The sequence below is a fragment of the Canis lupus genome, chromosome 22 (assembly GCF_011100685.1).
Source record: "Canis lupus familiaris isolate Mischka breed German Shepherd chromosome 22, alternate assembly UU_Cfam_GSD_1.0, whole genome shotgun sequence".
NCBI lineage: Eukaryota > Metazoa > Chordata > Mammalia > Carnivora > Canidae > Canis > Canis lupus.
In genome coordinates this window covers 34,206,142-34,233,457 of record NC_049243.1, presented here as the reverse complement: position 1 = coordinate 34,233,457, position 27,316 = coordinate 34,206,142, and the positions used below count along the sequence as shown (strand labels likewise).

At 34.8% G+C, this 27,316-nt stretch overlaps 1 long non-coding RNA gene across 1 annotated transcript; it reads right to left on the bottom strand.

Moving 5' to 3' along the window:
- Nucleotides 1-3,258: 3,258 nt before the first annotated feature.
- Nucleotides 3,259-21,587, bottom strand: LOC111091755. Its single transcript, XR_005376432.1, has 3 exons — nt 21,012-21,587; nt 6,622-6,789; nt 3,259-3,319 (listed from the first exon to the last, which is right to left on the bottom strand). It is a non-coding gene; the product is annotated as an uncharacterized LOC111091755 (long non-coding RNA).
- Nucleotides 21,588-27,316: the final 5,729 nt, after the last annotated feature.

Sequence of the window (27,316 nt, the reverse complement as noted above, 5' to 3'; positions counted from 1 at the left end):
AAGATGGTCCTTAACCTCCACGTGTTTGAAATCCTTCCAAACTTCTTTTTGTGATTTAGTTCTAATTTCAAAGCATTATGGTCTGAAAACATGCAGGGGACGATCCGAATCTTTGGTATCGTTTAAAACCTGAATTGTGACCCAGTATGTGGTCTATTCCAGAAAAAGTTCCATGTGCACTTGAGAAGAATGTGCATTCAATTGCGTTTGGATGTAAAGTTCTGTAAATATCTGTGAAATCCATCTGGTCCAGTGTATCATTTAAAGCTCTTCTTTCTTTGCAGATGTTGTGCTTAGAATATGTGTCGATTGTAGAAAGCACTACATTCAAGTCACCAAGTATAAGTGTATTATTATCTAAGTATGTCTTAACTTTAGTTCTTAATTGATTGATATACTTGGCAGCTCCCCACATTCGGGGCATAAATATTGATGATTGTTAGGTCCTCTTGTTGGATAGATCCTTTAAGTATGATATAGTGTCCCTCTTCATATCTCACTACAGTCTTCGGGATAAACTTTAGTTTATCTGATATAAGGATGGCTACCCTGTTTTCTTTTGAGGACCATTTGAATGGTACATGGTTCTTCAACCTTTTATTTTCAGGCTGTAGGTGCCCTTATGTCTAAAATGAGTCTCTTTTAGGCATCAAATAGATGGGTCTTGCTTTTTTATCCAGTCTGAAACCCTACGCCTTTTGATGGGGTCATTAAGCCCATTCATGTTCAGAGTTACTATTGAAAGATATGAATTTAGTGTCATCATTGATACCTATACAGTCCTTGTTTTGTGGATTGTTCCCTTGGACTTCCTCTATTATAGAATCCCCCTCATTATTTCTTGCAGAGCTGGCTTCGTGGTCACATATACTTTCAGTTTTATCTTGAAAGCTCTTTACCTCTCCTCCTATTTTGAAGGAGAGCCTTGCTGGATAAAGTATTCTTGGCTGCATGTTCTTCTCATTTAGGACCCTGAATATATCCTGCCAACCCTTTCTGGCCTGCCAGATCTCTGTGGAGAGGTCTGCTGTTAATCTAATATTTCTCCCCATATAAGTCAGGGATCTCTTGTCTCTTCCTGCTTTAAGGATCTTCTCTTTATCTTTGGAATTTGCAACCTTCACTATTTTTTTTAATTCTTTTTTAAAGATTTTATTTATTTACTCAGAGAGAGAGAGAGAGAGAGAGAGAGAGAGAGAAAGGCAGGAGACACAGGCAGAGGGAGAAGCAGTCTCCATGCAAGGAGCCCAATTTGGGACTCAATCCCAGGACTCGATCCTGGGACTCCAGGATCGCACCCTGTGCCAAATACAGGTGCTAAACTACTGGGCCACCCAGGGATCCCCGCAAGCTTCACTATTAAATATCGAGGTTTTGAGCGGTTTTTATTGATTTTAGGTGGGGGTGGGTCTCTCTATTTCCTGGATCTGAATGCCTGTTTCCCTTCCCAGATTAGGAAAGTTTTCAGCTATGATTTGTTCAAATACATATTCTGGACCTCTGTCCCTTTCGGCGCCCTTGGGAACCCCGATTAACCGTAGATTTTTCTTTCTGAGGCTGTCATTTAATTCCTTTATTTATCCTCATGATCTTTTAATTGTCTCTTTTTCCCTCAGTTTCCCTCTTTGCCATCAACTTGTCTTCATTCTTCTACCTTGTTAACCCTCATCGTTAGGACCTCATTCATTCTTCTACCTTGTTAACCCTCATCGTTAGGACCTCTAGTTTGGATTGCATCTCATTTAATTTTTAATTTCTGCCTTATTAGATCTAAATTCTGCATTCATGAAGTCTCTTGAGTCCTTTATGCTTTTTTTCTAGAGCCACCAGTAGCTTTATAATAATGCTTCTGAATTGGCTTTCTGACATTGAATTGTAATCCAAATTTTGTAGCTCTGTGGGAGCGAGGACTGTTTCTGATTCTTTCTTTTGAAGTGAGTTTTTCCTTCTAGTCATTTTGCTCAGTGCAGAGTGGCCAAAAACAAGTTGTATTGGGAAAAGAAAAAAAAGAGAAAAGAAAAAAGAAAAAGAAAGAAGAAGAAAAAAAAAAGAGAAGAAAAGAAAAAAGGGGGGGAGCAAACAGAAAACAAAAAGAAGGGGGAGTATCCTCTGATTCTATATACTGTAAATCCCTCGACTTCTCCTGGAACTTTCCAGTGTTGCTTGGTCAATAACTTGTTTTTCCCCTGTCCGTCTAGCTGGTCTTCTGGTGGAGGGGCCTACTGTGCTGATTCTCGGGTGTGAGCACCTGGGGGAGCTGCCCAGCTCCCAGCCTGGTGCAGGACCCAGTAGGAGCTGTTTATCCTGTTTATCCTGTGACGCCACTGTGAGGCTCAGTGGGGGTTGTTTACCCCGTGAGGCCCCAGGAGGAAAAACCCCAGTGGCAGCCGCCAGCTCTGGAGCCCTGGAGTCAGCTCCCGCAGTAACTCCAGAGCTCTCGGTCTGCAGGGCCTGGAGGCTCCGGGGCGGGGCCGCTGATCTGCTCAGCTCGGGGCAGGAGCGTCCTCGCTGTCCTGGGCCCTCCCGGCCTCTGCCTGTCCCCGGGGTAGGCCGGATCCTGGGCTGTGTCCCGGCGCTCTGTGCTCTGGAGCCTGCGCTGTTGGATTCGCGCTCCCGCCCTGCAGCCCCCTCCACGGAGCCGCCCCCGAGCCCCCGCGAGCTGCTCCCGCCCCGCAGCCCCCTCCGCGGAGCCGCCCCCGAGCCCTCCCCGAGCTGCTCCCGCCCCGCAGCCCCCTCCGCGGAGCCGCCCCCGACCCCCCCAGCTGCTCCCGCCCCGCAGCCCCCTCCGCGGAGCCGCCCCCGAGCCCCCCGAGCTGCTCCCGCCCCGCAGCCCCCTCCGCGGAGCCGCCCCCGAGCCCCCCGAGCTGCTCCCGCCCCGCAGCCCCCTCCGCGGAGCCGCCCCCGAGCCCCCCCGAGCTGCTCCGGGTCCCGCCGTGTGCTGCAGCCCTTAGGGAGCTCGGCCGCCGGGGTGTGGGGCTCTCCCGGGGCGCAGGTGTCTGTTAGTGTCCCCGGGAGCCCGAGGGCATCCCCGCCCTCCTGGGTCCTGCTCCACCTCCCTGCGAGCCCCTTTCCCCCGGGAAGGTCGGTGCAGCTCCTGCTCCTCCGGGACGGGGCTCTCCTGTCCTGGGGACACTCGCCCCGGCCTCAGCCCGGCTCCTCGCGGGCCCCTCCCCCTTGGAGGCCTTTTGTTTCTTTATTTCTTTTTCCCCGTCTTCCTACCTTGATGGAAGCGCGAACTCTTCTCACTGCAGCATTCCAGCTGGTCTCTCTTTAAATCTCAGGCCGAATTCGTAGGTTTTCAGGATGATTTGAAGGTTATCTAGGTAATTTGGTGGAGACCATTACTTGGTGACTCTTGCCCCGCCCCTCTCGATTTTTTAAAAAGCAGTCCTTAGGTTCTACCCCACCCTATCCTTCCCATCTTTTACCAAACAAAACAATTTTGACAGCAACTTAGTAACATGATTCTACTGACTCATCAAATATCAGAATAAACATTTGTTTTCCGATTTAGACTTCTAATTTAGGTAAACAATACCATGACAATTGCTGCAAGACTTTTCAGTGTTTGAAGATAATTTACTCATTCAACAATTAAAGTTTTTTTTTTCGTTTTTATTACTATTGGGCAAACCCCTGGGAGCTATATATTCTCTTTCATATCACTTCCCACGAATAAGGCAAACTTTAGACAGGATTATGCTGGGGGCACAAATATGAAGTCATATTAGCCTGTCCTAGTTGCTATATAGCTGTTCTACCTATATATCTTGAATAATACTCACTACACCAGTTTGTATATATGTGGGGGTAGAGGTGTGGTGTGTGTGTGTGTGTGTGTATATACATATATAACATGTTCATACTCTTCAAAATGCTCTGTGATAAATTTCAATGACTGCGTTGGAAATGCAATTTTCTTTGAAGTGTTAATTTCTGATTAGAGTATTTCAAGTGTTAACTAATCTCTCCTAGTGGGTAAATTAAAGATAATTTACATATATTTACATATAATGTATATATAAATACATATAAAGTATTCTGAAAGAGAAATGCCATATAGTCAGTTTAAAAAGAAAAAAAGACTTGGAGAGTTTCATTCATTCCTTTAGTCAATAAACATGTTGGGAGCTACTGTAAGCACCAAGAAACATTTTTAACTGTAACAAAAGGAATACAACTGACAAAGTCAAATAGTCTTACAAAAGCCTTTTTGTTCAAACCTCAACTTTATAAATACATTACTGTCATTGTTCCTCCTTAACATAGAACATGCTTCAGGTCAATGTCATTATAACTCATGATCCCGTAATTGGTGCCCACTAATGTATTTTTAGTTTATGCTAAGTCTGGGATGTTTATCAGTAACTTCTCTTTAACTTCTGCTCTATTACAATAAAGCTTAACCCTTAATAGAAGTTTTTTTTTGTTTTTGTTTTTTGTTTTGTTTTGTCTTAGTGCTGTCTTGACCCAGTTTTGAGGACCTGCTTAGAAGCTGTTCTTCTTGAGCAGCTAATTAAGACTACACCCCTACTATTTCCCTTATCAGTCTCTATGTCTCTGAAGGTCAGGTACCAGACAGTAGAGATATAGCCCTTATGCCCTCGAACCTGTAATCATTCAAATCAGCCAACCCTCAGGGAGCTTGGCAAACCTAGCTAACCCCATCCTATTTGCCATAAATAAGCTTCCTCCTTACAGCTCCAGCTTTCTGTTACTCAGTCCAGGCTGGCATCCTCTGTGTGGCCCTCCCTGGATACCTTCTCATACTCAGAGCTAAAAGTAACAAAGAGTTCTGTGTTTCATCTAAGGGTCAGTGTGCTGTGATCCACTATCAGAAGAATCTTTAAAATTTATGAAACAGTGGGCAATGTGAGCAGTACGGGTGACTCTTGCATAGCTTTGTGGGGAGACTGCTCTTTGCTTATTAATTGGTTACAAACCAATGCAAGAGTGACTTGGGACTTTTTTGTTTCTGTGTCCAACAGTGGTCATCACTTTTCTCTTTGCCCCAATTTCCTAGGTGTGGGTATATTCAAAATAAACAGTGCTACTTGGCTACACTTCAGGAGTTATATTTTGGCCCAGATTGGGGCCCCATCTCAGTGCAATGGGAGTGACAGGCTACTAGAGCCACTTACGTGGATGGGCTTTCCTGTATTATTCCTGTCACATTTTGTTTGCTACAGGCCTATTCTGGCAGTTGTCACTTTTTTGGCAGTGTTTATTATTATTTTGGGCAGAATTCTAGTTTGTGCATTTCAGGCACCTCATGGTGTAGAGGAAGGCATTGGCTGGGCTCCTTCAAGTGAAAGATACTGACTTCTGGTCTCCTTATTCATGTTGCTTAGATGGTGTGGTGGCCTGCCTGTCTTGTCTGCTGTTGCATGCATTACTGCTATTGCCAGTGATCTTCATGCTTTTCAAACACTCAGAGGTATTGTAGGTTGCGCACTTGGAGACTGGTAGCCCAATATTTAATCCAAAAATAGCATGGGTAAAATATGTCATCCCTGTACCCTCCTCTTAAGAATACCTGCCAAAGTTCCCAATTGCTTATATAATGCAGGACCACCTAGTCAGTGTGCTTGGTTCCTGGTGAGTGCCCCCACATATGAACATGCAAAGAGACTGGTACTTTGGCCAAGGGCTATATGGTATAGTCCCAAATAAAGGCTGGTATAGCTCTCTAAGTGTAAATCCCAATCCCCAGGAAGTGGAGTAGGAAGCCTTGTAACAAAATGCCTGACCATGAGGCAAGTCTAGCACTCTGGAGGCTTGCAGTGGTGACTGAGCTGACCTTTCTTCTCATCTTAACAGATGAAATGCTATGGAAGGAACAACGTAAATAAAAGATACAGCAGGGCATAGAATTAATACCTGTGAGGTGCTTGAGTCTAAAATTCCTTCTAAGTTCTTCATTACATACTTCCTATTTGAGAATCAAAACAATTATTTACATTTTAGAAACCCTTTCACACTGATGTAGATTTATGGAGACTACTTAAACTAATATTATGTTTTAAATTGCCAAAAGATAGAAGTCAAGGGAGAGAACATCAAGAAAGTTAAGTGGTACGGTGGATCATTAAAAATTATGGCTGCCAAATAAAAAATTAGAAAATTTGTCCAAAGATTATGATTTGGGACATCCTTATTTATGAGCCTCTAGAGCTTATTAAGAGGAAATCTATTAAACTTAATAAGAATTCTAAAGGTTTTCTTATAATTGAGACAGAAAGCCTTTGAAAACATTAAGATAATACTCAAGCACAAAAAACAATCCCTGAAATGACAAAGTGAACTTAATAAAGATTTTCTGTTTCCAGAATTGGCATTCTACTCAATATACATCTCTGATGTCACTTTGGATGGTAATGACAAAGACTATCCCAGTTAAGAAAAGAAATTTGAGACACAGAAGGCACCAGTGATAAGTCTGTGCCCCTGTATCTGTATTTTCCAGTTTCCTGTTTCCCAAATCAATGACCATTGTGACTGCTAGCAATCTCCACCACTGTACATGGTATTTTGTTTTTGTTTTGTAACTATTGTGTGTGTGTGTTTTTTTTTTTTTAACTATTGTGTTTCAATCCTACCTCTTAACATTTGATCACTTACTCATGGTGAGCAAATGCCCAGATTTGCCTCTGTAAGTTGCACTCTCTTCAGGTGACTCCTGCTCTTTCATGCACCCTCCTGTTGGCACCAATTCCTAGTTTTCATCTGGAGATCCCTCCCTTTCCCCTTCTGCTGCCTCACATGGGTTTCCTCTTGTATACAGATCCCCTGCAAGAGAGAATCATGATGTGAGTATACATCAGTTGACCATATGATTTTATGACATTGGACAGTTCTAATTCCCACTCACTGTTCTTGCTGAATTATTCTTAGTGCTGTTGCACTCTGAAGCACCTTTGTTTGGACAATATATTACATACCCTATGTAATACACATAGAAATATATTCCATGTCCCTTGTAACAAGGGTTTGGTCATGGTCAAAGCCATTGAGATGTTAGATATTTGTGGGATGTTTGAAGAAAGGCAAGACTTGGAATTAAGAGTGTTTAATGTGGACAGGCAGCAGCAAAGTTGCTAAAAGGGAAGGGCCCAGATCATTGAGTCCACACTCAGTGGTGGTGCATTAGAATATTGCCAACCCCATGGAGAGTGGGCCAGAAAAATCTAGATTCATGTGATCAGTTTTATTCTCTGATATCCCTATCTTATTTCTATCCCTATTTTCTCAGATCCAGCCAACACATTTTTCCCCTGGCTTCCTGGACCATGACTGTTTGTTTCTAGCCATAGGCATAGTCTTCATCAATCCAAATTAGATCCTTTATAGCTTAGCATCTATACTTCAGTGTACTGAAATATGCAAAATAGTCACAGGATATTTTATCCACTTCTGTTGCCTCCTTACACTGTTTCATTCCAGTGTTCTATTTGGCTCTATATAAATAAATCACATGCAAATGTTATTTAAATAAATACTTAAAAGATTAAATAGATTTATAGCTTTCTGCTTTTTAAATATTTGCTATACTCCTAAGAACATTTGTTTGTCTAAATGGCATACAATGGTTAAAGTACCTGATTTTGAAGGAGCTTTGCCAGTGAGTAAAAATACTATTATTTTCACTGCAAAGTAAATATTTTCACCTAGAGACCAATCATTAAGCCGCAGACAGCTTCTGCATCAGTGGTTATTATGATGTAAATAAATTCACATACCTCAAATCATATATTTAGCTTATAGATTTGTAAAGATACAATTGTATGCTAACATATTTACTATAATCTGTTTTTTATCAATAAAGTTGTGTCTATTATAAGGAAAGATCAAAAGAATTACCTAATAAGTGATATCTAAATCAAAAGAATGAAAGTCAAGAGAGATGAAAAAAGAATCCCTTCATTATTTTATACATGATTGAATTGCATAAGTACAGATGGAAAAAAGAGTCTAGCTTATATGTGAAAAGAAATACTATCTTTATGGAATATCAAGTTCAATTGTCAAACAATAGTGAGTTTTTGTTTTAATATTGCAAGGCTAGCATTTAAAAAGGTTATGTTACACAAGGGAAGATAATACTATGATTCATGTACAAAGGTTATTGAAAACCAGATGTTTGTCTCAAGACATATTGGAATTTCTAAAGATTCATACAGAACTACAGGTATTCAACGTACAATTTGGATGTTCATCAGTCAGAGGAGACAATCATTTTTTTATTCGATATAGAATTCAATTAATTTATTTTAAGGTTCCTTTCATCTTTCAATTTATCTAAAGGCACCAAGATATGAGTAAATTCTAATTGTGGTTAATTTATTTAATTGCCAGCAGAAGCACACTGAAAATCCATACTGATAAGTTATTCTGGGATTCTTCAGAATAAAGCAGGCTTGATTTTATGGACTAGTATATACAGTGTATATTGTCATGTAGTTAATAATAATATATTTATTTGTCATATAGATTTAATCAGTATATTGGTTTAAAATTAATAAAGCAATGGCAAATAATAGTAATTTCCCAAGAAATCCTGGTATCACAATTAAAAATACTGAAAATGGGATCTGTGAGTGTCCAATAGATATGTTTGTAAATATAAATTGCCAAAATTCAACATTGACAATGAAAACTTGACCAAGGAGAAAGTGCAATATTAAGAAGATATGGAACACCAAAATATCCTGAGTTAAAGACTCATAACTGAAATAAGGTGTTGATGGGGAAAGGGTTAATTTCTGATGCATCCATTAAAACATGAAGCAACCGGGATCCCTGGGTGACGCCCCGGTTTGGCGCCTGCCTTTGGCCCAGGGCACGATCCTGGAGACCCAGCATCGAATCCCACATCGGGCTCCCGGTGCATGGAGCCTGCTTCTCCCTCTGCCTGTGTCTCTGCCTCTCTTTCTCTCTGTAACTATCATAAATAAATAAAAAAATAAAAAAAAAAAACATGAAGCAACCTAGGTAGAGTCTTTTATAGCAATAGATCTTAAGTCTATGTCAGCTAGAGAAGTGCCTGACTCTAGCAGGGGAACAATAAATATTTACATGAATTAGCCCACATTTCCCTTTTGCATTCCACTTTATATATATATATATACTTTTTAAACAATCAACCCATCAAACTAGCGAGCTTACTGCAGGTCAGTTACTTTAAGCTATTTACATTAATCTATAGAACTAGATATGGCTATATAATAGTAAGTGTGGTATAAATGTAGATTTGTAGATGCATACTTATATATTTCTGTCCTGAGACAATTGATTTGTATTTTAAGCTCTTCTGACTGTGATTTCTTATTAATGAAGAATTTCTTATTCATTTTGTGCTGGTTGAATTTAGTTTTCCATACCTCAATTTGTAGTCTATCTTGAGTTCTCCCTACAGAGATGCCATGTTTTCTCACATAATAAAGCAGCTATGTTGTGGGATTCTTTTCAGAAGCCCATTTTTCTGTTTCTGGGAAAAATTCACCAGTACTTGGGACACTATGTTTTCCATTCATATAGCACAAGATAATCATTTTTATTGTTCTGAGGAGAGCTATTAAAGGTTTGTCACCAGATTGTGTTTTGTACATAAATTAAATAGTCTTTTCTATGTATTTACAGCAACCTTCAAAAACACTTGTGATAGTCTTGAACTGTTATAATGTAAAATGATTATTTTGAATATATTCTTATTTTTTATTTTTTTTCTAGTAAAGAACAACATACCTGCTCTAAGTTGACTTATAGCAATTCTGCAAATGCCTTAATAAACTGAGTTGCAGAAAGTGCCATATAATGTATTTCAGTAATTAATCCTATGTAGATAACCAGTTCCACTGGCAAACTAATTTTTTAAAAAATGAACATATTTCAAGTATCAAAGAATGTCACTAAAGAACCTTTACACACTTTTATGAGAGTACTCTAATCTCTATTCATTCAGGATGGTGACTGTCAGTACAGAACTTCATGGCCATATCTCTGTCACCCAGATGAGAAATTGCTAATACTTTAAAGATGCCTTTTTAATTTATGAGTTAGAGCAAAAAAAGCAAAGCAAATGTCATTGTCCTTAGACAGAATATTCATTTAAATATAGAACTGAATTAATAGAACTGACAATTTATAGGAAAAAAGTGATCTTGAAGCTGAAACAGAAAATACTTTATTTTATTTATGCAGCTGTCATAGGAAATGAAGAGATAAAATTAAGCATTTCAAGCTTTCTCACTGTTAACACACTTCTTTCAGAAAAATAATATTTAAAGTTGTAGAAAACTTGGAAACAAATTATGAAGTTATTACAATATTTAAGTCTAAAATGATTTCTTTAAAAATCTGAACTTGTTAAAAACAGTCCTATTAAAAATATGGAAGATATTATTTTATATCATTTTATTTTCTATTAATTATCACATTTGTGATTAAAATTGTTTTCTAGGGGCACCTGGGTGGTTCAGTGGTTGAGCATCTGCCTTTGGCTCAGGTCATGATTCCGGGGTCCTGGGATTAATCCCACATTGGCCTCCCCATGGGGAACCTGCTTCTCCCTCTGCCTATGTCTCTGCCTCTCTCTGTGTGTCGTTCATGAATAAATAAATAAAATCTTAAATAAATAAATAAATAAATAAATAAATAAATAAATAAATAATAGTAAAATTGTTTACAAAAGTTTACCAAATAATACCTTTGCAAAATTGCCAATACAGCTTCCATTATCTCTAATTTAAGACATGAAAAATATTATACATTTATTTTATCTTACTTTAGTTAAAAACTGAAAGAAGAAGAGGAAAAGAAAGTTAAGAGAATTAACAGCATCCCAAAAATTGCCCATGTATCTTTTTTCCACTTTGCCCAAAGGTAACTGCCGCTGTGACTTCTAATATATATATATTACTTTGTTTTGTATTTAAACTTTATAAATGTGACATAATACAGTATATGCTCCTTTTTTTTTAGTATATGATCTTTTATACTTAGCTTCTTTTACTTGACATTAATATTGGAGATCTTCCATAATTTTGCTTGAATGGTACTTTGTTCTTTTTCTTTCTTTCTTTCTTTCTTTCTTTTTTTTTTTTTTTAAGATTTTTATTTACTTATTCATGAGAGACAGAGAGAGAGAGAGAAAGGCAGAGGCACAGAGCAGAGAGAGAAGCGGGCTCCATGCAGGGAGCCTGATATGGGACTCCATACCAGGACTCCAGGATCACACCCTGGGCCGAAGGCAGGCGCTAAACCGCTGAGCCACCCAGGGATCCCCTGTACTTTGTTCTTTTTCATTGCGACTAGTATTCTTTTGTGTAAATACAATCCTGTCTATTGTTGATAAACATTGTTTTAGTTTTTGAGTATTATGAATAATATTTTTATATACATACATGTTCATTGTTTAAGGGAATATTATGTTTGCCCTTCTGATAAAAATATACTTGAACGTGGAGTTAGTGGGCTAATAGCTAATAATGTATTCAGCTTTAGTAGATGCAGCAAAAATCATTCACGAAGGTTCACACCAGATATAACTCCCACCAGCAGTAACTGAGAATTCTATTAGCCGCACATCCTCACTAATGTTTGTTATTGTCTGTACTTTAGGCCTTTCCTAAATTGTGAAAATATCCTATGTTTTCTTTTAAAAGATTTTTTGTTTACAGTCTCTAGAACATTTTTTTGCCACATACTGAGCACTTTGTAAATGTTAGTCTTATTTTTTTTTTTCCTGTGGAGAAGATTTTAATTAAAAAAGAGATAATAATTAGTTCTAACAAGATAGAATTCATAGTGCTTGGTTATTTATCCTATAAATAAATAAATACATGCATAAACAAAGATAGATATCATAAGCAGAGAATCTAATTTGTAATTATCTTAATATGGGAAGTCTGGTTCAAAAATATTACTAATTTTAAATTACAAGCACTTTCAAGGAATGTATTTTATAGTGTCCCAACCTTCTTTTAGGAAACTTGGTTTAGGAATTTGAAGTTTTGTATAGGTATTGCAAAGAAATTAAGAATATTTTCAAAATCCTTATATCTATTGTGTATCTTTATCATGATGACATTGTTCATTACATATTTATTTTGTAAGGCAATATTTACCTTTACTGTTACTTAGACTGAATAGCTAAAAGTAAAATGAAACCATTTCATTTAAGAAGTGGGAAATATTAAGATGGAATAATAAGATGGCAAACAAATCACTTAATTTTATAAGAACATTAAGAAAAAATATACCAACATTAAATATCAAATATCTTAGAGTGAACATTAATGAGTGCTTAAATCCGATTCTGGTATGTGTTTTTAAGTTAATACATGACACTTTAGTAGGAAAAAATTCAAAGGATAAAAATCATACGAAAAAAACACTTCTTTATGTTTCATGAATTTGAGAGACTAAAAATATTGCGATTGTCTGGTTTACCAGAAATGCTCCTCAATATTGAGATTGAATTCCCTTGGAAACCAGTTGCAATCAATTTTCATTTGATACATTCAGCTACTCAATGAGATTAGATGTTAGGATTTATAGTGTAACTTGTTGTGCAAATTATAGCTCTCTTGCAAGGGTGAAGACATGGAGAGAGTATGCAGTATATTTCCCGAACTTGGTGTTCAGCTTTTAACTGGATACATAAACTAGGAGTGATCTGATCAGAAGGGAAGTAGAGCAGCATTTCAATCTGAAAGGAAGCTGTAATGATTTGAAATATTGTTCTTATAGTTCACTTGAATTCTGCTAAAGCTGTAGAAGTGAAAATCTAAAAAGGGAAAGAAACACTTTAGGGGCAGTGAATTCCTCCACTGGAAACTGAAGCCTGTTTCCATTATGTGACTGCAGGGACACCTTTACTCATATTTATGACAGTACTGGTGTCATGAAGTAGAACGTCATTGACATAACTTAAGAAATGGTAGCTGATAAAGTAAAGAGGTAAGAATCATACTTAAGTAAATATGTGTGTATATATTAAAAAAGGAAATTAAACATTAATCTAAAATAAAAACATTAAAATGTTGAGTACAAAACTTAATTCAATTTATTTTTATTAGTTTTCATTACTAAAAGTAGACTCTGAAAATTCTAAACCAAACCACTCTTATCTGTTCTATTGTACATGATTAATAGTGACTCAATATAATCTCAATGTCAGAATAATAGGTCAAATATAAATTGTTGTTTCAGGCTCATATTATTGTAGAATCCTTCTCCATCTTGTAACCTCCTTCTTTTCCAATGAGGATATATTATGTGATGAGTATTATAAATCCAATTCCTAAAATAACTTAATTCTTTCTCTATTTAACTGGTAAAGCCAGAATTGATTAAATCAAGACTATAAAATTTTATATATGTTTCATGAAAGCATATTTTCCAACTTAAGGTCAATGGGAAAATTAAGGGAAGACATTTTAGTAATGTAAATACTAATATTTTATTATAATAAAAAAGCTGTGGTATTCTTAGAATTTCTCATTGCATTTTGTAGCATTTATTTAAGAGCATTCACTAAATTGATGAGAAGGCTCATTTGACACAGAAGAAGGAAAAGAAAACCCTGCCTTTTTAATAAAAATATATACTTCATTCTCATACTAACATTATAATAAAATTGTTATTTATCATCATTTTATCAGCAACAGCAGAATTTAACTGCATGGTATTAACTGTTTCAAACTCTTTTAAGCACTCAGACTGCATTAACTTAATACTTACAACAAGATTTTGAGATCAATCCTGGGTTTCCCCCACACACAGATGTTGGAAAAGTAAGTAAAATTTAGATTAAGGTGCTTTGATAAAAATTGTGAGCACTGCACTAGATGAAAAATCAAGAATCCTATATATTTGCTCTGCCTATTTCTAAAATAGGATAGGAAGATAGTAATTTGGGTATTCTATTTTCAGTAAGTAGAGAAAGATTGGGTTCTTACTGTCCAGTCATTGTTTTGCAGTGGATACTTTATTTAATAGTTTAACTCTGCACTGTTAGTATTTTACCTTTTTTTTTATACATAAGCAAACAGAGATTTGAGAAGTTGAATGTTTCCCCTAAAATACATAGTGGACATAAGAATTAAATGTCGATCTATTTGAGACCTATAAGGTCAAGCTCATTCCATTTTCCTAATTCTTATCCCCACAATTTTATATCAGAAAGTCATTATATGCTGTGCTTATTTAAGAGAGTTTTCCAGCATTAACATTTCTCTATAGACACAGAGTGCTTCTGGTTCTAATACATGACTTGTGTTCCAAATAAACAAATACAATGCAATTTGTGATTTATTGCCCTACTTGACTTCTTGCCAGTGGTTGATACTGTAAGTCAGCCTACTCCTAGAAATGCTCTGCATTCCTACTTCCAGTTAAGCATGCTGCTGTTTATTTTCAACTTCCTGACCACTCTCAACCTTCTTTATTAACTCCTTAAAGGGTAACATTTCCATAGGTTCAGTCTTTAGCGATGGTTAAATTTGCCAAGTAAGCAGACATTGAATAAATTTTATTTTTATGAATAATTTTGAAATGTGTAAGCGTTACTATTTATATTAATAATGTTATTAAAGATAAAAATCATTTTGTTATTTTAAAACCTTTACAAGTGCCTGGATCACTTACCAAGCAGTTATATCATCTTTAAATGATGTGGATATACATGCTTTTTATGTTGAAATATAACATAAGGTTTAATTGGGGAATTGAGAATATTCAGCTGTATGCCACACTTTATGGAAATGTCATTTATGAGGGATTGTGATTCATGGAATTTCAGTATTGGTAATGAAGTAGTCCAGAGAGCCAATCTAGGGTCACATTCCTTGTAACTATTGTGCATAAACTGAAAGTGATTTGAGGTTGGCAAAAATACTTAAACTGTCAATATACTTCTTGTTTAGAAACTTAGTTGTTCTTCATCATTATAGAAATAATACAATATATTTCAGCATCCTATGCATAGTTTAGTTTTGTGAATCTAATGAAAAAAACACATTAAATTTTTGAATCCTATTGTGTATTTACAAAAATACTTGCATAAGAAGAGACTTGAGAAGATATTTTTTCTTAACATAATTTTCCATCAATAATAAACATAAAAGAGAATGTAAGTATCATTGAGAGAGGTAATATGAAATCATAGTAAAAAATCTGGACTATGGAGACATAAATCTTGGGTTAGTATTCGACCTCTGCCATTTATTAGACATGGGTATGGCCATGGCCAGATTGCTTAATGTTTCTATATCCTATTTTCTTTTTTTTTTTTTAATTTATTTATTTATTTTTAATTTTTATTTATTTATGATAGTCACAGAGAGAGAGAGAAGCAGAGACACAGGCAGGGGGAGAAGCAGGCTCCATGCACCGGGAGCCCGACGTGGGATTCGATCCCGGGTCTCCAGGATCGCGCCCTGGGCCAAAGGCAGGTGCCAAACCGCTGCGCCACCCAGGGATCCCAATATATCCTATTTTCTTATCATAAATTTGAAATTCGATTTCTATGTTAGATTTAGGATAAAACTTTGTAATAAATGTGAATTTCTTGGGACAGTGCTTGCCACATCTTCATAGTTTGCAGATGTTATCTAAATTCTTATTAAAAGGACAGGATTGAGCATGAAAACAATTCTAAACTGGAAGCCAAAATACTAAGCTTGAAATAGCTATCATCAAAAACAATAGGGAAGTATTAGTGTTGGTAGTCAGTAATTTAAGGATTTGCATACCCTGTGTATATTAAAAGGCTGTTGTTAATATTGGTCTGACTTTGATATGCAAAGCTGTATTGTAAACTAATTCATTACATTAATGCTCTTAATTTGCCTTCAGCCTTGTTTCTAGAGTGATTTAACTACAGTGATCTTTATTTAGAATTTTTCATAGAGAATGCAATGCATGGGGGACTGGGTGGTGCAGTCGGTTAAGCACCCACTTCTGGTTTCAATTCAGGTTGTGATCTCAGGGTTATGAGAACAATCCCCAAGAAAGTCTCTGTGCTCAATGCAGAATCTACTTAAGACTCTTCCTCTACCCTTCTCCCCAGCCCCAGCATTCTCTCTTTCTCTAAAATAAATAAATCTTAAAAATATATGTGTATATAGAATTTTAATTTAGTTTAAATATATATACAAAATGCTTTATTTTTTTTCCTTTTAGAATACATATTCTTTGAAAAAACAGCACTTCCATTTAAGTATTAGGTATACATTATGCACTATCAGTTACTATTTACAAATCGTAATATTTACAGGAATGCTAATGACACATAAATCAGAAAGCATGAGAAAATAGAAACATATTTAAGAAATTAGTTATTTTGACATACGTTTGTGGTAAATGTATGTTTACCTAATAATTAGACTATTAATTGATATTACTAACCAACAAAATTAAAGACATTTACCCCAAGTGTAGGAGCAGAAATAAGGAACATTTCCAAGGAAAATTACATTCCATTTTGTAGACAGTACTATTTCAATAATGTCTATGTTTTCCTTTTTAATTTTGAATTTGGCATTTATTTTAATATGACGTTTCTAGAAAAATGAACAAACTTTTAAAATTGTTATATACCCAACTTAATATCTGTCATTCATCTATCACTTCAACCAGCTGATTTTTTTAAACTTGAAATTTTTGTTTTATTTTAATAGTGATGCTTTTTGTTTTGATGAGTATTATAAATTAGGTCTAGTACATCAAACTTATGACTAATATGATTTACATAATGCTGATTTAAGCACAATTTGGATTTTAAAATACTTCAGAAATATTTATAAGTGGTAGTCCAATAGGGTGTACATTGTAACAGTCAGAGAGTAACTGATTATGTGGAAATAGCTCAGATATAATGATGTTTTTCAGTCATATTCCTGGAACACAGGAGCTCAACAATGTTGAAGAAATTAATGAAGAGTAAGCACTTTTTCCTACTCATTTTACTTACTCTTGAAGAAAACACAGTTTTATATATTCTTAACCTCATTTTTCTCAACTCATCTTCTATATAGATGTAGGTTCAATATAATTGCATCTTTTATTAAGGGTTAAATGTGTAGCTATGGAAAGAACTAGCACTCCAGCAAAGTCACCCTGAAATCAAGTTTTGTGCTTTTCTATTGAACTAAGTACACACAATTTTAAGTACCATTGCATAATAAAGTTTTAGAAACAGAAGGAAACTTAGAAATGTTTCCATCACAAATTCTTTACATAAGGTCATGCATGTAAAGGGAAAGACTCAATGGCTTATGGCTACTGGTGGTATCATTGCTTCTACAAGTCAAGTTTCCTGATTACATTAGATGCTTTTATTTTAAAAAATACTCATAATTTTCATTTCTGCCTTTTAATATTTTAATATTTATCAAAACATTTTACCAGTAAATATCAGAATCTAAACATTGTGACTAGAGTCATTGACTAAATTCCTAAAGATTAAATATCTGAAATTGTGTCTCCCTATCATATATTTCTATTTAAAAGGATTTGTTCTTTAATATGAAGGTAAATTAACAGGGAATACTAAAAAGGGATAAAATTAATAGCTAAAGTTTCTTTCACATTTTTTTTTATTCTTTTGGATTTTCCTGTCTGTTTTATTTCACTGTAAAATTGTAGTGTCTGACCAATTTATGTTGGAATAACTTTGGAGTTACAATTACATAAAAACAGAGTAATCCTTTCCATACTAATATCTGGCAAAGTTGCACTTTTTAGTTAGTTTGCAAAGGAAAGAAAGGAAAATTAAGTTAACTTACTGAGATATCATATGTCACTTTTATTTTATTTTTAAAATTATTATATTTAGTTAAAGGTTCTCCCAATTTTCACATAAATTTTTTAATTCAACTGATGAATAACCCATCTTTAGTGAACTACAAATCCAAATGTCCTAAGAAAATTGAACAGAAGTTTTCTGTTAAGTATACGAACCAATTAATAGAACTTTACTATCAGCAATTACGGTGGCAAGTAATATTTGGTCTTTACTGATCATATATAGTAATAGTAAACATATAAGAATACTAGAAATGCTAATTCATCAATCAAAACTTAACAAATATTTATTGAACACATAATTTTTAAAGTAATGAATGACTAAATCCAAGCAAACATTTTTTAAAATTCTAACTTAAAATAAGATTAAAATTATGCTTAACTTCCCATGGAAATTAAGTAAGTGAGGTTATTTTATATTATGGACTTTCTTTTCTTTCTCAGATAAGAAATTTAAAATTTCAGATTGAAGTAGAGAATGAAGTCTCCCAAATGCAGACCCAGGGGTAAAAAAAGGATCAGTTACTAGATATGTGGATCTTGGTTTTTAAGATTATATTCTCAGCCATGAAGAAGCTATGCAGCTTGAAATATGGATAATATCATTCTGAGGTAAATAAATTTTTCAATCATGTAGGTGTGCATTTTGTCTGAAAAGCATGGGATTAGAGTTCAAATCCTAACTTCCCTCATTCTATTACTCGAGAGGGGTATCTTAAACATGAATCATTAGTTTTTACAGCTGGAGGGATATTGATATTGATATAAAGTTGCAGGGTAAATAAGAAAAGAAAAATACCAAAACTACTAGTCCTGACTCAATAAAGTTTTATTTACTTTAACAATCAATAGATTTTTTGCATGGGATCAAGAATTTTAGACTTAGTGTTATTTTTCTGAAGTTTTAGCATATAGGTTTTTAGGGAAATACAACTTTTTAAATCTATATGCTATAATATTACTATAAAATATTGCATGTGATAAACCCAAAGTGAGCAAATGGTAGGATTAGTGAATGCTGTAAGCATTTTTATATGGCTGAGATGTTCTAACAAGACTTAATTGGTGGTGCTCTCTCTGCTTTTATGGGAGTATAAAGGAAGTTCATTCATAAACCTTAGAAATTAAAAGATATTTTCAAAAGGAGTTCATGAAAAATTTTCAGCAAGTACTTTAGAATCATAATATGGAGAGGTGAATGTGAATGTAGTAACATAATGCTACAATACACAGGTTTTTGAAATGCTGTTCAGGAATTGAACTTTTTTATTTTGGCAAGTTCTATCCAAGCTTTTGTATATGCCTGCTTTACATATTACACTAAAACAGGAATCTCATTATGGTTGAAACAAAAAAGCTTTTTATCATCTAAGCATAGTTATGTTTTCAAGCATTCTAGAATTCTATTTATCATTTAGATTCATTTTAAAGGCACACAATCTCCATTAGTAATGTCAAGAGTACATTTTATTGCTTTCACATTCTAATGCATTAAAACAAAAATAATAATTCCTTTAGTAGAGAAAAATACTGTTTTGTATGTACATTTGACTGCAAAAATAGCAATAAATGCAAAGATAATTAAGTATTACATAATTTTTAGGGATAAACAGTTTACACTAAAACACAACAAAGACAATTTTGGTTAGTAGAAACACTTTATTTTCCACTATATAGAACACAAAGATGAAACATGATATTCATACAATTTAATAAAGTGAGATGCTTTGTCACATCTGTTAATGAAACTTGTGGTTGATAGAAAGCAAAATCTTATTTTTTTATGTCTATCCAAATTACTCCTTTGTTTTGCTCCCAGAATATATTGAACCGTATAAGACCCACTGCAGTAGCAATAATAACCCATTCATTCATCTTTTCATTAATTCACCCATTTGGACTAGGGAAATTTATTCAGTAATATGAAGGACATAAACAAGTGGTTATTTAGAAATACTCATTTTTTTTCATGTAGAGAGTTCAGAAGAGATTGAATGCCAAGAAATCAATGGGAAGACTATCGCAACAGTGAGTTAGAAGAAGAAGGGAAGAAAGGGGGGTACAGACAAATTAAAAAAGGAATAATAATGCCATCAAGTAATCCAGCTGGATATAGGGGATCTGGGGAAGTGAGGAGACATTTTATTTATATTTTCAAATATATTCATTTAAAAATGTCAAAACATCACTTATTTGTAATATCCTCTATCCAATCTAGACCTGTTTTTCATGCTTGGCTTTTTTCAATTCCTCAACTTTTCATTTTTTTTCTAATTTGTAATTTGAATGAGTAGAAAAGAAAACCCCAGGTTTAAGGAGAAAAATAAATTACTAAAAGGAAAGTCAGAGACCTGGACATCACTTCAAAGAACAATGATGAAAACGCACACTGTAAACTCTGGAAGATCTCCTCTGCTTAAACCATTTGACATAGAGAATGCAGTTTGTAGTCTCCAGACATTTTCCCCTACTGCTGCCATTGCCAGATATGCAGACTCCTAGCTGTTTCCATGCCTTAATACTTGATACAAATGATTACTATCTAGGTTAATAAGTTTCTGAGTCTGAAGGAAGCTGGAGCCAATGTGGCACCTACCTCTCTTTACTAATGGGTATTCAAAATTCTGCCATCAGCCACAAAGCATGGAAATGGTCCAGTTCTACACCTAAATACTCATTCTTAATCAATCAAAACTTAGCCAAACTTTTCTAAAGTATTTTCTGTATGTTTTGAAGATTTGTGAAATACTGATACTGACAATCAACTAAAACCAATTTACATAAATAAATCTGATGATAAAATATAAGAATTAACCTGTACTTATTACTGTGATGGTCCCATGTACATTCTAAGTTCACTAATCCAGTGTAACTAGAGGTAAAAGTTTTGAAATTGACTCTACTTATTTAACATAAGCTATATATATTCACCTTCAACTTTTGATAATGTGGATGTCTTCTGAAGGGTGTATGTGTGTCTGTGTTTGGGAAGAAGTGGATAGCTGCTCTTAAATAGGGCTAAGGAAGGTAGGAAAGTTGGTTTTCTATTTCTTTTACATTTTCCCATAGTACTTGCATAAATTTCCTAGAGTTGCCATAACAAGTTACCACAAACTTAGTGGCCTAAATCAACAGAAATTTATTTTGCCACAGTTCTCAAGGCCAGAATTCCAAAATCAAAGTGTCAACAGTGCAGCACTCACCGTGGAACCTCCCAGTGGAGAATCCTTCCTTTACTTTTCCAGCTTCAGGTGATTATCACCATTTCTTGGTTTCCTTGGCTTGTAGCCATATCATTTCCAATCTCTGCCTCCTCTTCACATCATCTTTTTCTCTGGGTGTTTCAATCCTCTTCTGTCTCTTAGAGGAACATTTGTCATTATATTTAAGGCCTAGCAAGTATCCAGGATGATCTCACCTCAAGATCCTTAATTATACCTGCAAATACTCATTTTCCAAATAAAGGTTTAGGGGTTCACAGGGCATTGGACATAGACACGTCTTGTTGGTGGCCACCATTTAAACCACTAGAATACCATATGGGATCATTTGAAATATCATTGAATGACCAATTTTACTTTCATTACTTATTATTGGTTCTGTCAATCTCTCAGCAAACATGACAGGATATCTACCACATATGTTCCAACCCTCAGAGAATGCACTGATGAAACAAAAATGAGCAAGTAAAAATCCCTGTTATCAAAGAGCTCATAATATGCTGACCTAAAGTATGTATGTATATGTGTGTGTATATAGTATCTTAAAAAAACAATTTATCTAATAGAAATGCATGAAGATGCATCAGTGGATATAGGAAAAAGTATGGGAGGTAATGACACCAGAGTTAAAATTGAAAAGTGGGATACAAACAGAAAAGCTATTACTTAGCTAAATTCATATGTGAATATTTATAAACTTTTTTGTATATTTTTCATTTGTTTTCACATGTTTTAATCTAGTACATTTGAGTATAGCAGTAATTATGCTGAATGTCATAAATAACTTATGCTATTTGCTACCAATATATCCAGTTTATTTTTTTTAAGCCAGTAGATGAATGAGTACAAAAATACATTAAAACCATTTACAAAAAAGACTTGGAAAAATTGGCCCAATTATATTTAAATGTCAATATTATTAATTTAAAAACTTATGATTGTATTAGATATATGTCTTAGATCACATGATATTGACACATCACTTAGCAGATACTATTCATATTGGAAATAATTTTCCTAAACTATCCAAGATATTTAATTAATGTACCTCATACTCTCCTAATTATACATCATACTGTTTCTCTGGTTAGAAAGATTTTGTTTATCTCTGGTGTATTATCTTTGTTTAGATGACACTATATCCTCCTAAGCATTCAGAATTAAATGGTAAGTGGAAAGAATATTTCTATAACAGTTACCTTATGGGAAGTCACTCTCTTATTAATTGTATATCACATTATATGTATTGTTATTGGAATCAGAGTGATGCCATTTTGCTGGAAGGGTACCACAACCCAAGGTATGTGTACAGCCTCTAGAATCTGGGCAAGGCAAGGAACAAATTCTCTCCTGGAAGGAAAGGAACACCTCTCTTTAGACATCTTGATATTACTTATTATTAACAGGCCTTCCATGGCCTATTTTGAACTTCTGACCTCAAAAACTATATAATAATAAATTCACATGGTTTTAAATAACAAATTTTATGGTTATTCATTCCTGTGGCAATAGGAAACTAATGTAGATTTTGATTATAATCACTAGGTCCTTTTGTCACATTACTTTCATATAGAAGCTGAGTTCATTACTGGCACCTAACTATGAAGTGTTTATTAAACACCCATTGTTTATTTGTGGCGTAGATAACTACTATATTGCCAGTGAAAAATACTTGGGGAATCACTGTAGCTCAGTGATTTGTTATCCAAATATGTATAACCATATATTATTCTTCATTACTGGGTTTCCATGATAAACAAGTGTGCAATTGAGAATAGCCCTACGGTGTATTGTTTCTGTAAATCTAGCCACCAACATCAATTTAAAGATGCTTGCTCCTGTTTATTTCTCTGTCTTATCAGAGCATGACAATGTGTAATAATTCAGTTATGCTATTTTCAAAATAAAAATGAGGAAAACTAAAGATTGTATTATACTGTTGAGGGCAATATTCTTATTTGTGACTTGCAATTCCTACTCTTGACAGTGAAAGCATAACAATGTCTATTTTGAGAAAATGGCTTGTGTGCTTTGCACATTATGAATTAGCTCACAGTGTTTAGTTGTCTGTTACAAGTAGTCACAATGCCATAATAATTAAATGTTAATTTAATAGCAGCATTCTGAATTAGAATAAGTGGAATATGGCAAGCCATGAAAAGCATTTGGACTATAGCATTACTGAATGTTTTAAAATGTTCTCTCATATCCCCATTGAAATAATAATTTAGTTTTACACTCTGGTGGTTAGGGGCTTGATGCTGTAAGAGCTCTGCCTAGTATAAATTGCATAAATCACACAAAATGTCCCAGAACACCATGCTCTATGGCTGATGAGAACCATATTGTTTTGCATTTTTTTCTAAAAGAAATTGAGCTCCAGCTATTTAATCAAAGAACATCACCAACAATCTCTTGCTATCAACTCTTACCACATGTATTATAGCTGATGCTGTCATTTGTAAATTATCACTTGTTATAATGTATTTTAAATTTAATTTGATCTTGATAAGACAAAGATTTTTCCTATTGAAATTAGCATGCTGCTCACAGCCATACTTTTTATCTTGTATTAAAAAGTACTTGACAACACACAATTGTACTTTGAACAAACCCATGTTTTTAAATAGCCTATGTCCCATGTGTTGATCTTGAGCAATGATAAAGTGGAGACTGAATACCCATTTGTGAGGACAATTTTCCATTCAAGAGTTTCTTGTAAAAAATAATTTGTTCTTTATGTGTTCTCTCTCTTCAAATGTTTAGTATCAGGGATCCATTTTTCACCTTAATCTATTCAATTCTCGCTCCTTTTTCAAAGGAAGTGGAACTGCTACCGGTACATAAATTTTCTTTGCTGGGCTCAACATCTAATTAATTCCAGAAGAAAACCTCTTTCCATTAAGTAATGGTTTGTATGTGGCCAGCATATTTCTAGGTCTCCCTGAAAGGAGAAGGGAATGGTAAAAGTAAGCTTCAAAGAAGCATCACTGAATTCACAAGCATCCTGGAAAGGACCTTTGGTAAAAGGCACTGCCCTCCTGGACTGGGTGAGGCAGACATACCCTTTCTGTAGTTCTCACCTCAAATAAATATTCACTGAGAATCTTTGATATAGGAAAACATGTCTCCTTCTAACTTATCAAATGTAGAATTCAAGTATTATTTAATGAATTGCACAAAAATAATGTTTTCATAAATATTATACCTTATAGTGCTGGAAGACCCAGATAATTCCTATTATCAACAGGAATCCTGAGAATGAGAAATAACAAATGAGATATGAAAAATAAAAAGGGGGTAATATAAAGGTATAAATGATATATTTAATGTCACAAGTCTCTACTCTTCTATTTTTAACTCTATCCATTACTTTCCTGTGTACATTTACTTTGGGATTATTTTCCACATTCACTCAATCTCTGTAATTTACCTCAAAATAAAACAATATTTACATAATAATTTCAAAAGCACTTTTACATGTTCTATTTTGTGATTACTCTTAAAGTGTGGTGGAAGAAATAAGGAATAAGGAAACTTTTAGTAGGTAAAAATAAATGTTCTCAAGTTAATATATTATTAATAAATATAGTAGGTAATAATTTGTGAGATTTTTGAAAATAGGCTTTTTTGGCATAGTTTTAGGTTCACAGAAAAACCAAGTGGAAGGTACAGAGAATTCTTATAATGTTCCTGTTCCCCACCCGACCGCTTCCCCCACTCTCAGTGTCCCTCTTCAGAGTGGTACATTTGTGACAGTTGATGAACTTATATTGACAAATCATTATCATCTGAAGTTCAGAGTATACATCAGGGTTAACACTTGATGTACATTCTGTGGGTTTTGGCAAATGTATAATGACATTAATCTTCCCAGTAATTCACTTTTTGCGTGAGTTAACAAGGTTATTTTTCTTTGCTTGCACTCAAAGAACCTAAATAGAGCTAGTCAAATAATATGAGTGTTAGAATGAAATTCAGGAATGAAATTCAGATCTTTTGACTCAACTTCCACTTTGCAGAAACAATTTATGCAAATTCTTATTAGCACAAATCATGGAATATATTGGATACTCAATGAACTCTGTAATATTTTAATACACACATATATAGCAATATTACAATCAATAGTAAAATGAAATCTACATTTTAAAATGTAGATTCTTCTTTCAGAATATGCTCAAACTCCTGAAAAAAAAAAGTACATAGACATCTCAAAGGAGGCTGTGAAAAATATCGGTATGGAAAGCAATCTGTGAGACAGTATATGTGAATGTCACTTGGTGCTAAATAGCCACAGGCTTTGGTCCCAGTTTCATTTTATTTTGGGCATGCTACTTAATGTATTTAAGTTCAGTTAACTCTTTTTTTATGATGCGATTAATGTTTATACGTATTTTATATGGTTATGTTGGTATTCAATATCTGACCTGTGATCTGTACATGTATTATCTATTTAATGCTCACAGAATTCTATGAACATTATAGGCCTACAGGTAAAGTGATATAATAAATGTAATCCACTTACACAATACCTGGAAATTAGGAATTACCCCCCAAAATATTACTACCAATATTACAGAGGTCATTATGTTCATGAAAATATCCATCAAATTATGGACAAAAATGAATTATATGATCTGTAGAATTAATGAGTTCTCCAGTATCTGCTAGGCATACAGGATGTGCTCTCTACCGCTTGATTTAATAAAAAGTGGTATCTCTATGTTTTCATTTCCAAATTTTATTCTCCAACAAATTTCATCAAGAAAGAACCACCATTTCAGTTTGTATAAATATCAACTCAACTCTTTAGATTTTTAGTCTTTAATGACAAAGGAACATTGGAAGCATTTTATAATTTGCCCAAAGAAACCATCAGTACCAAACAACACAGTTCATTACTGATCATTTCACCGGCAGTGTGGGCAGTGCCGGGAAGTGGTAGATAGGAAAATAATTCACAAAAGTGAGCACGTTTTTCAAAGTAAGGCCCCTAAAGACAGCTCTTCTGGCTTTCAATCTCAGCTTCACTGAATCTCACTTCATTAACTCTGTCAGCTTGAGAAAGTTGTTTCTCCTTTCCTGACCCTCATTGTCAGAGCTTCATTTTTCTTTTCTGCTGACATAAACTCTTCAAGTTACCACCTACATTGCTTGCCATTTGTTCTCGGTATCTTCTCACTAATCATTTCCTTCCAAACTTGAAAGGGAGAAAATCCACATGCAAAGTTTTAGGTATTTTGATTTTTCAATCAATATCCTCTCCTTAATGCACCAAATCCATGAACGTGTGCTCAGTTATCATACATTTGTAAATCTCAAATGTTTATTTCCTGCCTAGATCTTTTTTTTTCTTATTTTTAAGATTTCATTCACTTATTCATGAGAGACACAGAGAGAGGCAGAGACAAAGGCACAGGAAGAAGCAGGCTCCCTGTGGAGAGCCTGATGTGGGTCTTGATCCCAGGACCCTGTGATCATGACCTGAACAAAAGGCAGATGCTCAACCACTGAACCACCCAGGGATGCCCCCCGCCCCCCCTCAGAGCTTATCGCCAGGGTTCATATGCTCCTATTGAATTGTCTTCTAAAAATATTCACTTGAAATGGCAATTCAAATCAACAGGTCCAAAATTTTATTTATAATGTTATTTTCATAAATATGGTTTTCTTAAGCACTTATTCACTTTCCACATTTCCGCCAGTGTAATTTTTTAAAATTCCAGTTAGTTAGCATACAGTCTTATTTATATTAGTTCCAGGTATCCAGTATAGTGATTACATAATTCCATACATTACCTGGTGCTCATCACTGTAAGTGTACTCCTTAATCTACATCATCTATTTAACCCATCTTCTGACCCCTCCCCTCTGGTAACCATCAGTTTGTTCTCTGTAGTAAAGAGTCTGTTTCTTGATTTTTCCCTCTCTCTCTCCTCCTCCCTCTCTTTTCTCCGCTGTGCTCATTTGTTTTGTTTCTTAAACTGCATATATGAATGAAATCATATGGTTTTTGTTTCTCTTTGACTGACATTTCACTTAGCATTATACTCTCTAGCTCCCTCAATGTTGTTGTAAATGGCAAGACTTATTATTTTTATGGCTAAACAATATTTCATTTTATATATAAGTGAATGGATATTGTGCTTTGCCAAATACTCCTTTTGCATCTGTTGAAATGATCATATGGTTCTTAGCCTTTCTTTTACTGACATGATGTATCACATTGATTGATTTGCAAATATTGAACCAGCCGCACAACCCAGACTAAATCCCACTTGGTC